The sequence below is a fragment of the Vombatus ursinus genome, unplaced genomic scaffold (assembly GCF_900497805.2).
Source record: "Vombatus ursinus unplaced genomic scaffold, bare-nosed wombat genome assembly UNPS02014786.1, whole genome shotgun sequence".
NCBI lineage: Eukaryota > Metazoa > Chordata > Mammalia > Diprotodontia > Vombatidae > Vombatus > Vombatus ursinus.
Genome location: NW_020954564.1, coordinates 51,631,861 through 51,645,166, shown reverse-complemented (window position 1 = coordinate 51,645,166; position 13,306 = coordinate 51,631,861). Strand labels below are relative to the sequence as shown.

The following is a 13,306-nucleotide window of genomic DNA, read 5'->3' as shown; positions in this document are numbered from 1 at the left end:
CAGAATATTTCTTCTTCTGCCTCCATATCTTTTCACAACATTTCCTCCAAGACTAAAATACTCTCCCTCATCCTTCCCAGTTCTTGGAATTGCTCCCTCCAAGGCTTACCTCAATTGCTACCCCCTCTAAGAGGCCTTTCTTGATTTTCTTCAAATGTTAGTAGCCTCATATAACTGTATTTTTTGCATATATCTTATAAGTAGTTATCTGCAATCATGTTGTATCCACATATTAAAATGTCAGATCCTTGAGGACAGGCTACTCACACTAGGATTTCTATCCCCAGCTCCTAGTATGGTGCTTTGCATATCCCAGTTGCTTCATAAATGCTTGTTGACTGACTTACTGACAAATCGTGATCCAGCCTCTGCTTGAAGACCTTCAGTGATGAAATTTATCATTTCCTATAACAACTCAGTCTATTATTGAACAACTCTAATTATTGGGAAGATTTTGTTCTTATGTTCAGCTAAAGTCTATTTCTACGTAACTTCTACTTAGTGGTCCTAGTTCTGCATTCTGGCAGAGTGAACAGGACTTACTTCGCTCTAGGGCAACAACACTGCAGTGCTACATGCTTCTTTTGAGCACCTTACCTCTCAGTCCTCCACAGGCCCATTCCACTAGACAACTCTCCCCAAGCTGCCCCACACAGTGTTTTTTTCCTTTGATACCCCTTGCCCAAAACAAACCTTTTCCCCTGAAAGAAATTGGACTCTCTAGAAGACAAATTCCTCCCCTTCACATTCAATTCTATCCAGATATCTATCATATCTAGCTTATCTAAAATTCTATTTACTTCCTTGACTTCTTTCTTATTTATTTTTTGGTTAGATTTATCTAGCTCTGAGCAAGGAATAGTAAAGTTCTCCACAATTAAAGTATTACTATCTATCTCCACCTGTAATTCATTTAACTTTTCTTTTAAAAATTTAGATGCTGGGACAGCTAGGTGGTGCAGTGGATAGAGCTCTGGCCTTGGAGTCAAGAGAAATTGAGTTCAAATCCAACTTCAAACACTTGACACTTACTAGCTGTGTGACCCTGGGTAAGTCACTTAACCCTGATTGCCTCACCAAAAAGCAAAAAAAAATTAAAATTAAAAAATAAATGAAAATGTAGATGCTATAGTATTTAGTACATATAGATTTAGTACTGATGTTACTTCATTGTCTATGGTAACTTTTATTAAAATGTAGTTACTTTGTTTGTCTCCTTTAATTAAATCTATTTTAGTTTTAACTTTGTCTGAGATCATGATTGCTACCCCTGCTTTTTTTATATCAGCTACAGCATAATAAATTTTATTCCAACTCTCTATTTTAACTCTGTGTGTATCTCTCATTTTTAAATGTGTTTCTTATAAACAACATGTTGTCTGATTCTGATTTTTAATCCATTCTGCTTTTTTCCATTTTACAAGTTGGTTCATTCGATTTCCATTCAAAGTTATAATTATTATTTGTGTATTTCCCTCCATCCTGTATTTCCTAACTATTGTCCTCAGTCTCTCCTTTTACCCTATCCTTCCTCACATATCTAGTTTACTTGTAACCTCTACCTCCCTAATCCACACCCCCTTAAAGAATCTCTTCCCCTTGCTCTCCTGCTCCTTACTCTACCCACAATTCTAAAAGTCTGTCCCTTATTCTATCCTCCCACCCTCCTAAATTTTAATCTATGCACCCTTCTAAAAGTCCCTCCCCATCTTGTCCCATCATCCTCTTATTTCTTTGTAAGTTTAGAGGAATTTTATACCCTTTTAGAAGTATATGTTGTTTCCTCTTTAACTCAGATCTGATTAAAGTAAGGGGAATTCTAGGAAGATGGTGGAGTAGGTCAGAAAAATCCAGGTTCTCCAAATTTCCTCCACAAACAGACACAACATCACTTCAAAATGAACCAGAAGCAGTTTTCCTCCTAAGACAACTTGAGAGGACCTCAGGAAAGACATGATTTCCAGGGGTAGAGGTTTGACCTGAGTGGAGTACAAACACCTCCAGGCCAACTCTGCTGAATCAACAAACAATAAGCCCTAGGAACAACTGGGTCAGGAAGCAGCCTAGGCCTCAAGACTGTCCCTCAGGATGGTCTGCCACCCTACAGCCTTTCTAGGCAATGTCTTTCATTTAACTAAAGTCTACCTTCTATATCTTTTCTGTACCACTAAACATTTCCTCTTATTCATTTACTATGTCATCCATTTATGTAAAAGTGTGGTAGAAGCCTTAGGGATAACTTCTTTGATATTTCAATGGTTATGTGATCTCATTGATTGGTGGGGGGAGATACCTATAATGATGCATATTGCAACCCATCCCTGCCTTCTCAACCTATGTCATGACTGTCTATGTTTTCTTATAAATTTCTTTGGGGAAAAGGATGGTCTATATACCAACTTTTCCCTTGCTTTCTGGACATTGTGTGGATATCAGTGCAGTCTTCAAATTTTCCATTCGTTATCCTCTTTCCTTACTACATACCTCATCCATTTCCCTTTTTGATCATATAGTAGTCTAATGACATACTTTATACTATGGCTCCTGTGCATTCCTTTACTGGTAATATTTTTCAGCCTACTCATGTCTGACATGTGCTTCTTTATTGACTTGTGTATGACCTTCAGTGTCAATTCTTTGAACACCATGGTATGCCATGACTAACAGCCATACAACATTACTTAAAATATATTAATGTTAAAAAAAGACAAACCTTTATTATGAGGAGAAGCTTGACATCACTAAACACATTGTAGTTTCTCAAATTCAATACAGCTTACTCACCTTTTGTTCAGTTCTGGGCCAGCTCATTGTTCAGCATAGTTCGAGGTATGTGTACTGATAGACCAGGTCTAGCAGTTATCCAGACATTTTGTACAATGAGCATTTTAATTCGCTTGGATTTTCCTGCGTTGATAGTTAAGCAACTCTTTTGCATTATTAGGGATATCATTTAAAAGACTCTATATTGCTCTGAGACTTGAGGCAATCAGCATAATAGCAATGGCCAAATGATTTGTTATAAGCAATGCATAATCTAAGAGCTTAGGGAGTAGAAGAGATATGAATGTGAGATTTATTCAGCATGGGAGTTTCATGATGGATATGGAAATTGTCTTACACAAACAAGAGCATCCAGAAAACCACAATTTATTTTTGTTGTTCAGTCATTTCAGTTGCATTTGACTCTTCGTGACCCTATTCGGGTTTTTCTTGGCAAAGATAGTGGAGTAGTTTGCCATTTCCTTCTCCAGTTCATTTTACAGATGAGGAAACTAAAGCCAACAGGGTTAAGTGACTTGCCCAAGGTCATACAACTAGTGTATGAGGCTGTATTTGAACTCAAGTCCTCCTGACTCCAGTGTCAACACTCTATTCTCTGCATCACCTAGCTGTTCCTTCTCTCCTACCTCCCATATAGTCTATGTAGAATACATTTTATAAGTGGATTCTGTGTTGGATATCCTCCATGATGGAGGCAAATATTTTTGACAGGCATTTTTGGCATTTTTTTTACCAATGAATTGTAAAAAAAAAAAATTATCATTGCTATTACATCTGTTAAGGAACCTTCTAAGTTTTTTTTTCACTTTTACACTTTATGTTTTATTTTTGTGTTTTGTTTGTACTTTATAAATTTTTACAGATTGCTTCTACTTTGTGAGGGCTCTAGTAACAAAGTAAAATAGTTATGTAAAATCAATAATACAGTGACCTCATCTGAAAGTTCATGCAATATTTCACAACTGATATCACCCCTCCAATTCTCTATTTTTTAGATGAACAAAAATCTATTTCTTCTCCCTCGCACCTCCTATCCCATTAGAAAAAAAATAAAAAATAAAGTAAATTTAATGTAATAAATATGCAGTCAAGCAAAACAAATTACTCCCAATTACTATATCATCTATTTTATTTCATACTCTAAACCCATCACTTCTGTGTAATAGATTGTATATTTCATAATCATCAGTCCTCTGGATTTATTAATGGTCATTGCATTGGTTCTAACAGCTTCCAAAGTTCTTTGTTTTTATAGTGTTACTGTTGTGTAAATTGTTCTCCTGGTTCTGTGACTTTCTTTTTTCATTAGTATTTAAAAGCTCAAAATTGTCCATTTTTATAATATTGATATTATAATGTAAATTATAATTTTGTTTCTTCTCATTTCACTCTGCATCATTCTATACATGTCTGTCTATGTCTGTGATTTTGACATTGAATGGATAAAAGTCATCAAGTATTGGTCAGAGGAAGAAAAAAATATCTATGTTGGTTCATCCTTCCCTGCTGAGATGTAGTAAGGCAGCTACCTGCCAATTTGACATAAGCAATAGGAAAATCCAGAGCATATATCTGAACAGTCTAGAAAATCACTTAAAATAAAATTCAAACTCCCTTTTTTTATCATTAAAAGGTTCCCAAAATCTAGTGCCACACTACCTTATTTATCTCACATTACTGTCTTCCAGACAAATGATGTTCTAGATAACCTGAACTATTCTATGCCCCATGAATACACAAAATATTCTACCACATTTGTGGTAGAGCACAAATGTTTTCTGCACACAAAAAAAGTCCTTCTTCACCCTATTTTATTTATCAAATTTCTATCTCTTCTTTAATGTTTAATGCAAATACCATCTTGTCCATGAAATCTTCCCTGATTTCTCCTATCAGTAAGCACCCACCTCCAGGATTTCAAATTTGTTTTGCACCTTTCTAATGTCTTTATTGTATAATTCTATACATTATAGTTGTTGGAGAGATTTAGCCATGTGTGAAATACAATGTGGTATAATAGTTTGAAGGTCAGTCTCAGAGAAAGAATGGGATTTGACTCCTGACTCTTACATATATTACTTGTATAAACCTTGACAAGTCACTAACCTCTCAGTTCCCCCAGGTACCTCTCTAAGACTATAAGTTGCAAAAAAGTTGCTAATCTGCTTCAGTGAAGGGGTTTTCCACATCCAGGAGTTTCCATCAACTGAAAATTGTTCAACGAAAACATAGACTAAGAGGGAAAAAACTTTAATTTCTATTTGTATTTAATGCCTTTACTGACCTGTAAATTCCACCTTGGCAGGAATTATAAACAAACAAGAGGCATTTAATAAATGTTATTGAATGAATTAATGATTTAGGGTGGATAAGTTCCCCCAAGGGAGATTTTGTAGCATGAAAAGAAGAGTAAACTGAGGATAAAACCTTGGAAAATATCAATATTAAGGTGTGAGAGAATGAAGATGAAAAAGTAAAGGAACCAGAGGAAGAGTGGTTAGAGAGGTAGGAAGAGAAAATGGTAGGAATGAAGTTCCACGGAAGCCAAGAGAAGTATTTAAGAAAGGAGCAGAGTTCATGTGTGGCCAGTGAGCATAGAAGTTACCTGAGAAGAACTTAAGCACCAGTAGCACTTGCAGCCTGGCTAGTCAGCTATGAGAAAAACAGAATGCAGAATCCAAAGAAGCTTTTTGTTGTTTAACAAGGATAGAGATCATAATAAGAGAGGTACCCAATAGTAGTTGAATTAAAAGATATGATTCATGAAGCAGGTGCTAACAACAATGCTACTATTGATTTTCTAGAACTTCTGACAACGATGCAAAGAAAAATGGAAGATATGAACAGTAAAAAAAGAAGAGTAGAAAAAGAGTTTTTTGTTCGCTTGCTTTTTTTAATGAAGGTCATTTGTGGACTCCTTTGATTAGCATTTTATTTTCCATGTTCAGTAGTTCTGGAAAATTTTCTTGTATCATTTCTTGACTTAGTGTTCAAGTGTTTTTTTTTTACTCAATGAATTCTTTTAGAAGACTTATAATCTTGAAGATGCTTCTACGTATCCTGTCTTCAAGATCAATATGTTTTGCATTCATAGAGATAATTTTTAATGTTATTGTTTTTTGCTTTTCTTCTTCCAGATTTTCTCACAAATGTGTGAATACATTCCCAATCATTTGTTCTTTTTGTTTCATTGGTGAGATTTACCACCCTTGATTCAAAATTTTCTATTCTGCCTATTATTTCTGCTATGAAAGATTTTAATCTTACTTTCACAATTCTCATTTTTCTCTTGAATCATTCCAGAACATGTTGTTGTGGTTCTATGTTCTGAGAATCCAGAGGATACTCTGACTAACTAGGTGTGGATTCATTTTCCTTCATCTTGAAATATTTATTCAGAAGTGCTTGGGCTTATTTTGATAATATAGAGGCCATATTCACTTCTGTTATTAATATATTCCCTGTTGGTTTTTCTCCTTGTGCTCTAAGTCTTTAACTGAGTTTTCCTTCTCTTGAGTTATTTGGTAATTTAAGTCTTTTTTTCCCTTATATTCCTTTGTTATTCACTTTCTGAATCCTTTCTCCTATTTCCCCAGAGGCTGGACCTCAAAATTGTCCATACCTCCTACCATACTGGAGAATTCACTTCTCACTTCTTTCAGTCTCTGCCCCAAGTGATTTCCAGTGGAGTGGGGAGAAGATAGAACCAGTCTCAGTTGAGTTCCAAGATCCTTCCTTCAGGCCAAGCAGAGCTTCATATACTCACACTCTGCCCAATTTTCTCTTTTCCTCAGTTCTTTAGCTAAGCACTTTCCTAGCACAGTGCACAATCTTGCTGTTGTCTTAGAGCAAGCTTCTGCTTTCCATAGTGTGGGATGGGATGGACCAAGGCATTGGGGCTGGTAGGGAAGGAGTTGCTGAGTGAGGTAAGGCTTAGGGGTTAACCTTTTCTGTTCTTAGTTCATCAAGCTGGTACCTCATTAGGTTTATGGGTGTCTCAGACTATGGAGAAAACTAAATTGCTTTATCTCATGCATAATTTCTAGTTTGGAGAAATTTGAGAGGTCACAGAGATTGGAGAAAATGCCTATTCCTCCAACTAAGTGGTCACCATTGAAGAAAAAATTAGAGAAGTATTCCTGTATTTGACTATATTAGTGCAGCAGAACTTTACTATGTGATTAAAAAACTTGGGAGAAGAATTTTTAAATTAGAAAAAGGCTTATTTACAAATTAAAGAAAATAAATGGACTTCATTTCAGACCTTATAAAAAATATGAACACTGACTAGTGAGTAATCATTCCTCCAAAGACCTGAATAGCTTCAGTCCCGTCATTTACAGTTTTATATTGGAAAAGAATTTATTAACAAATATTATTAACAAATTAATAAAAAGGTTGATGAAATTATGTTGATGGTAATATTCAAGGAAGCTAAATGGTTAAAAGAATTTGAATAGATGAAGAATTTATAGAAATTATGACAGCAAAGAGAAGGCATTGTACAGAATGTGATAAATTTCTTGTACAAAGGTATTTGCCTTTTTTTTATAATTTATCTGTAAAAGGTACTCTACATACACATGGTCAAAAGAATATGCATATATAGCAATTAGGATTTTATTCGTACATGGTTATTTCTTCCCTTTATCTTACTGTTATTGTGCTGAAACTTTATTTTGCAAAATTGTGCAAGTAATATGTTTCATTTGGGTTATTCTGGATATATCTAAACCTGTCTACAAATCTAAACTTAAATAGAATTGGTCAAATGAGAGAACATGTGGGTTATGCTTTTCTTATTTTTAAAGTATGTTAGGAGCTATCAGCATGTTGTTTGTTGAAGTGTCGAGTTGTAATTCTGTGTAACACAGTCAAAAATATGTACTTAAAATTGCACTATTGAAAATGTAGTGTATTATCCATTTTGGATCATAAACTTTTGCAACAATTTTCTTCAAATCCATTCCAATTTGTAGATGTGTTTTCTAATTGTAAAAATTACAATAAAAAAGATGGAAGGGGATGCCAATACTGTCAAATTCAAGTAAAGGAATAAATAGTAAAATGATTTTAAAAGATGAAATAGCATGAGGACAAAAAAGTTGTTATTTGGTATACTACATCCAATATCCGAGGCACTGCAGTAGTTGAACTCTGCGGTGTAAGTAGTATATACAGACTTATGTGCTACCGTTAAAGAAAAAGTCTAATCATTACAGCAATTATCCAGAGAGGGAGTGCAATATCTGTGTTGCTCACCAGGTGGCACTATCTTTAAGCTGCCAGTTACTATAGATGTCTTCTGGCCCATGAATGGATATAGTCTTCTTAAAAATATCCATGTCCCCATTAGCCAACAGAAGGTGCTCAGCCTGCAAATATCTGGGGTAAATCTCAGACCTGCGCAGTTCAAACCCACACTGACAGGGCTCAGAGTTATCTAGGGTATAAAATGGAATATTACTCAAAATACATAAAATAAGAAATCTACACCTCTAGAGCCCCAACCTCTCACCTGGACTTTCCTTTGTAATGTACTTAACTCTACCCCTCATAACCCCTCCTCCCACATATTCATAAGAATCAGATATTCACCATGCTGTGGCTACATAGTTTATTGAGCATAGTGAAAATCAAAGGAATTGGATTAAGTATTCCTATATGAAGTCATCCATGTTAAGTCAGCTACCAAATCTACTCCTATTTGCCTTTTCATGTTTCTTGAAGTGATGGGAGAAAATTCCTAAACTTTCTAATCACAGGAAATAATTGCAAGGAAATCAGCAAAAGAGTTGTGAAAGAAAATGGTCTTCCCTGTCTTGCTCACCAGCTGACAAGATTATTGATAGCTGACAGTTTCAGCTATTCAGAGATTTCTCTTCTTCTATTGATTGTCTCTGCTCTAGAAGCTGACAATTACATACACAGTGTTGTCTCTAATCAGTTGTCTCTGTCTGTTTACAGCACCTCCTCATTCCCTGTCTCTCTTACGGAAAGCAGGTAGTCTTGACCCCAATCAACTGCCACTTTCTCTATGGCATTCAGCAAGTCTATTCCCAATGCTTAATAACAATTTTGTGAATTCCCTTCACTCTCAGCATGAAAGTCTGTACCATAACTGCAATGAAATGAAGAAGGCCCCAGAGCTGCACGTCACAGATCCTTTATTTTCCTCTCCAATCCTATGCCTTCCTACACTTTAGAGCAGTGTGTACTCTGGCAAGACATGTGTGTCTACATTTATCACTCTCTACTCAAATCACCATCACCCAGAGAGAGGCAATGTAGAGTAATAGCATAAGCACAGTATCAGGATCACAGGACTGAGGTTCAAGTCATGGCTTTACCATATATAATCTTTGGCAAATTATTTAACTCCTCTGGGTCTCATTTTTTTCATCTCTGAAATGAAAAAGGCGGATTAAAAGATCTCTAAATTCCTTGTGATGAGAACAAAATGACACTTAAGGGGAAAAAAAACACATAGGATCCAAGCATTGAAATAAAAGATCTAAAGGAAAGCTATAAAAACTTCAGTCATTCATCATGTGAAAAAGGAAACTGAAGGACAGTTTTAATGAAGGCCACAAGGTTCATAAAGGGACTATTGGTTTGTTGGTGTTTGTCACATTCAGAAAAATAAAGAATAAAAAGTATTTTTTAAATAAAGAGCTTATTAAATTTGTAAGGTGGATGAACTGACCTATAGGGCCATTCCTTAGAGTAAACACAGATATTCCCTGCCTGATCATTATGTAACCTTAGGGAGACCCTGCTTCTAGACATGCATGACTGAGAAGTTTATTCTGTGTGATGACTGAGTCCTCTTATTGTCTGCTGAGCCAGAAGAGCTGATGACTTGGTGGATAAACTTAACAAGGATGTTTCAGAGGCAACTCAAACCTGCTTCTGAGAGCTAACTGAAATTTTCATTGGGAGTGTTTACACCTCAGAAATCAGCATTCACTACAAAACAGGGCTTAATTAATTGGTTTGATTGTCTACACTTACTAGTTTGTTGACTGTCTATAATGTCAATAACACAGATTAAAGTTAAAAGTATGTTGCATGCATTTTCTCCTTGAGAGTTTGATTTTTAAAAATTTACCAGTACACCCTTCTATTGTTCCACAAACATTGCTTGAGCTCAGGAATACAGTAGAAGGCTCAGGGAATAAAGTCATCACCAGACTGGAGATTTGGTAACTTATGTTCAGTCATTTCAATCGTGTCTGATTCTTCATGACCCTATTTGAGGTTTTCTTGGCAGAGATATTGACGTGGTTTGGCATTTCCTTCTCCAACTCATTTTACAGATAAGGATACGTAGAAAAAGTAGTAAACAAAGAGAATCTAGATACATTTATTAGCCAAATGAATCTAGAAAATAACAATCAGTTGGTTGAGGAAAGGTTCTGTGGAATAGTACCCATAGTTGCAGTGCTTTGGACACTTGATGAATATCATGTTATCATAACGTTATAACTTCCAAAAAAACCTTTCAAATGCACATCACCTATAGTTATGAAGATTGATGACACAGGAGAAAAGTGATAGTTTAATGAACCTTTATCAAGGAGTGTGCTGGTAAATGCTTAACAATTGGTTCTAGGTGGGGTGAATATATGCATCACTTTCTTAAGTCTAGATAGTTTTAAAAAAATAATAAATCAAACCCTGGTTTGTAGGGTTTGCCAATTTTCAAAATGTAGATAAACACACTGAGAATTTACCAATTGGCTCTCACAAGTAGGTCCAAAATGGCTCCAGCACATTCTTGCCTTTACCTTACATGATTAGTTGAAGTAACATTTCAATCAGCTCCTCTTCATTTAGTCCCACCACTACTTGAAACATGAATCTAATCTGCAATAAAACTATCACTAAAACTAAGAAATGATAATCCACTTTTTGACCAAGGACCTCCAGGGAAGAAAAGTTCAGCACCTCCTCAGGCAGCCCATCCATGTGTTTTTAACAGAAACAATCATTAAGACATTTCCCTTTATTTGAATTCTGACTTCCACCCATTTAGCTTTAATCTATTTCCCCTTGGTCAAGCAAAGTAAGTCTAAGGCCTCTTCTTATGACAGAATTTAAAATATTTGAAAATAGTTATCATATCCTCACTATTGTTCTTCTGTAAGCTAAACACCTCAATATTCTTCAAATAATCCTTCTACAGTGTGGTTTTGAATCCCATTCTACTCCACCATGATTTTGGTCACTCTCATTCTACCTTTTCAAAGGTTTCTCTAAAGAGTGGTACCCAGAACTGGACATGATCCTCCAGATGGGATCTGCCTAGGCCAAACTATCACCTCACTCTAGGCAAATGTCTAGTACTTCTATTAATTCAGCCTAAAGTCACAGTTTGGGGAGTCAATCTAGACTTACATCTCAGTGAATTTGGCTCCTTTTATAGAGGGAGGCTCCTTTCAAACATTCCAGGGTCATCAATAAAACAATAGGGAGAGATCAATGGATTTAAAGGGCAGGCTAGCTATTTAAGACATCTAAGGACAAAGCTATTCCTCAAATACTTGAATCACCCAAAATTTTTTTTCCATAATTATTGTTACCATGGTACAAAGCGGAGTGTTTCAGTAATTCAGCCAGAGTAGCGCTGAAATGCTACTTGTACTAGTAGAGAGAAATTATGGATCCCAGTTTTTAGTGGGAAGGAATGTTAACTCAAGATCAACCTTAGGTACTTGGTAGTGTGTTTATCCAATTTAAACTATCTCTCTCTCTGCCCTCTCTCCTTCAAAGAAAATTCTGGAAGCCATATTGGAAGAAAATGTCAGCAGCCTTTTGGCTGGTTTGGTTCCTTCTGATGAGATAGGCAGAAAAGAGTATATCCAATTTACAGTATTCACACTACTGTTGGCAAAACCCACTTTTTTAAGGAACTTCAATCTTATTTTGAAGTACCTCCAAAATAGAGAAGAGTAGAAGCCCACTCAGAGAAAAGTAGAAGCTCACAAACCAAAAGGATTGTTTTTTCCTTCTCTCCCAACTCTCCAGTCCTTTCAAAGTCAGAATGGAGAATAACTCCTACAGCTGAATATCACAGTTTACAGAAATGTATTGCTTTGAAGAAGGTCTTGAATATTGCTGCTTTTATTTTATTATTTCTCAGACAATAGATAATGAGATTCAGCATAGGGGTCACTACTTTATAGGACAGTGAAAGCATCAGATTTGGACTAAAAATAGATGAGTCTAAGAGATCCATACACTATGACAAGATAGGAAGAGCAGGTAGAGAAGGCTTTGCATTTTCCCTCAGCTGAGGGCACCCTGAGGATGGCAGCAACAACGTGGTCATAAAAGTTTAGGATAAAGAGACAAGGTGTCATGATGAATACAATGGTTCCTATAATAGCATAGACCTCTAAAAGTGTTATGTCTCCATAGACCAAGTCGCAGCACAGGTAGGCCATCACACACGCACACACACAGAAATGGTAGCTATGGGAAAACCCAATATACTTGAAGCAGCAGCCAGACTGACAAAGGACTTGAGATTCATGATGACTGGGCAGCACGGGGGATCATAGCTGACCCCATAGAGGTCTTTTGCCATTGTTTCCAGAAAGCAGCACTCTGAGACCCCAAAGAAGAAGAAATACATCTGAGTGGCACAGCTAAGAAAGGAAGTAGTTGTATCATGAACCAATAGGGTCCCCAGCATCTTGGGTACAATGATCATATTAAAGCCAATCTCTAACACAGAAAGATCCCTGAGGAAGAAGTACGTGGGACAGTGCAAGGCTGAGTCAGCAGTAGTCACCACTATAATGAGAATGTTGCCCAACAAGGTGACAAGTTGAATGGTGAGAAGGAGTACAAAGATCAGGAGTTGGAGCTCAAGTTGTAGGGCAGAGAAACTCAGGAGGACAAATTCATCCACTGTTGTCCAATTCTCTTCAGTCATTGGAACAGAGATTGCTCCCAAGCTACAGATAGAGACAGATAAGTTTTTACTGGAAAAAGCAGAGTCTAGTTTCCCAATTGAGAATTCTCTGCTGTACCCCAGGGAGTAGATGGGAGGACAAGAAGATCTTGGTTAGAGGAAGAAGGTCCCCAGTACAGCAAAAGACTGAGGACACAAGCAAAAAAACCTATAGATTGAGCTCTGAGACAGGGCTGGGTCAACCTTTGGAACAGTGTAGCTTACCCATTATGAACACAAAAAAGGTAAGAATTGCTGTCTTGGGTCTATCCCACCCAGGATTTGTTCTTTTGGAGGAATCACTAAAGAACGTGGAGGGCAAAACACTGTAGAGCAGAATTGAGTGATAGGCTTGAATCCTGGTTAGCTATATGGCTATAGGAAAGTGCCTCGGCCTCTCTGAGTCTCTTATTATCTTTAAAATTAGAATAATCATATTTGTGCCATCTACCCCCAGAAGATTGTTGTGAGGAAAGTGATTTGTAAAATGTAAAGAACTATACAAATGTCAACTATTCTAAAGGACAATATCAACTCTGATACTAGCTGTGTGCTGATGAA

The 13,306-nt window shown here is 36.4% G+C and overlaps 1 pseudogene; it reads right to left on the bottom strand.

Annotated features, from left to right (window-relative positions):
* Positions 1 to 11,857: 11,857 nt before the first annotated feature.
* Positions 11,858 to 12,727, bottom strand: LOC114046822 (annotated as a pseudogene).
* Positions 12,728 to 13,306: the final 579 nt, after the last annotated feature.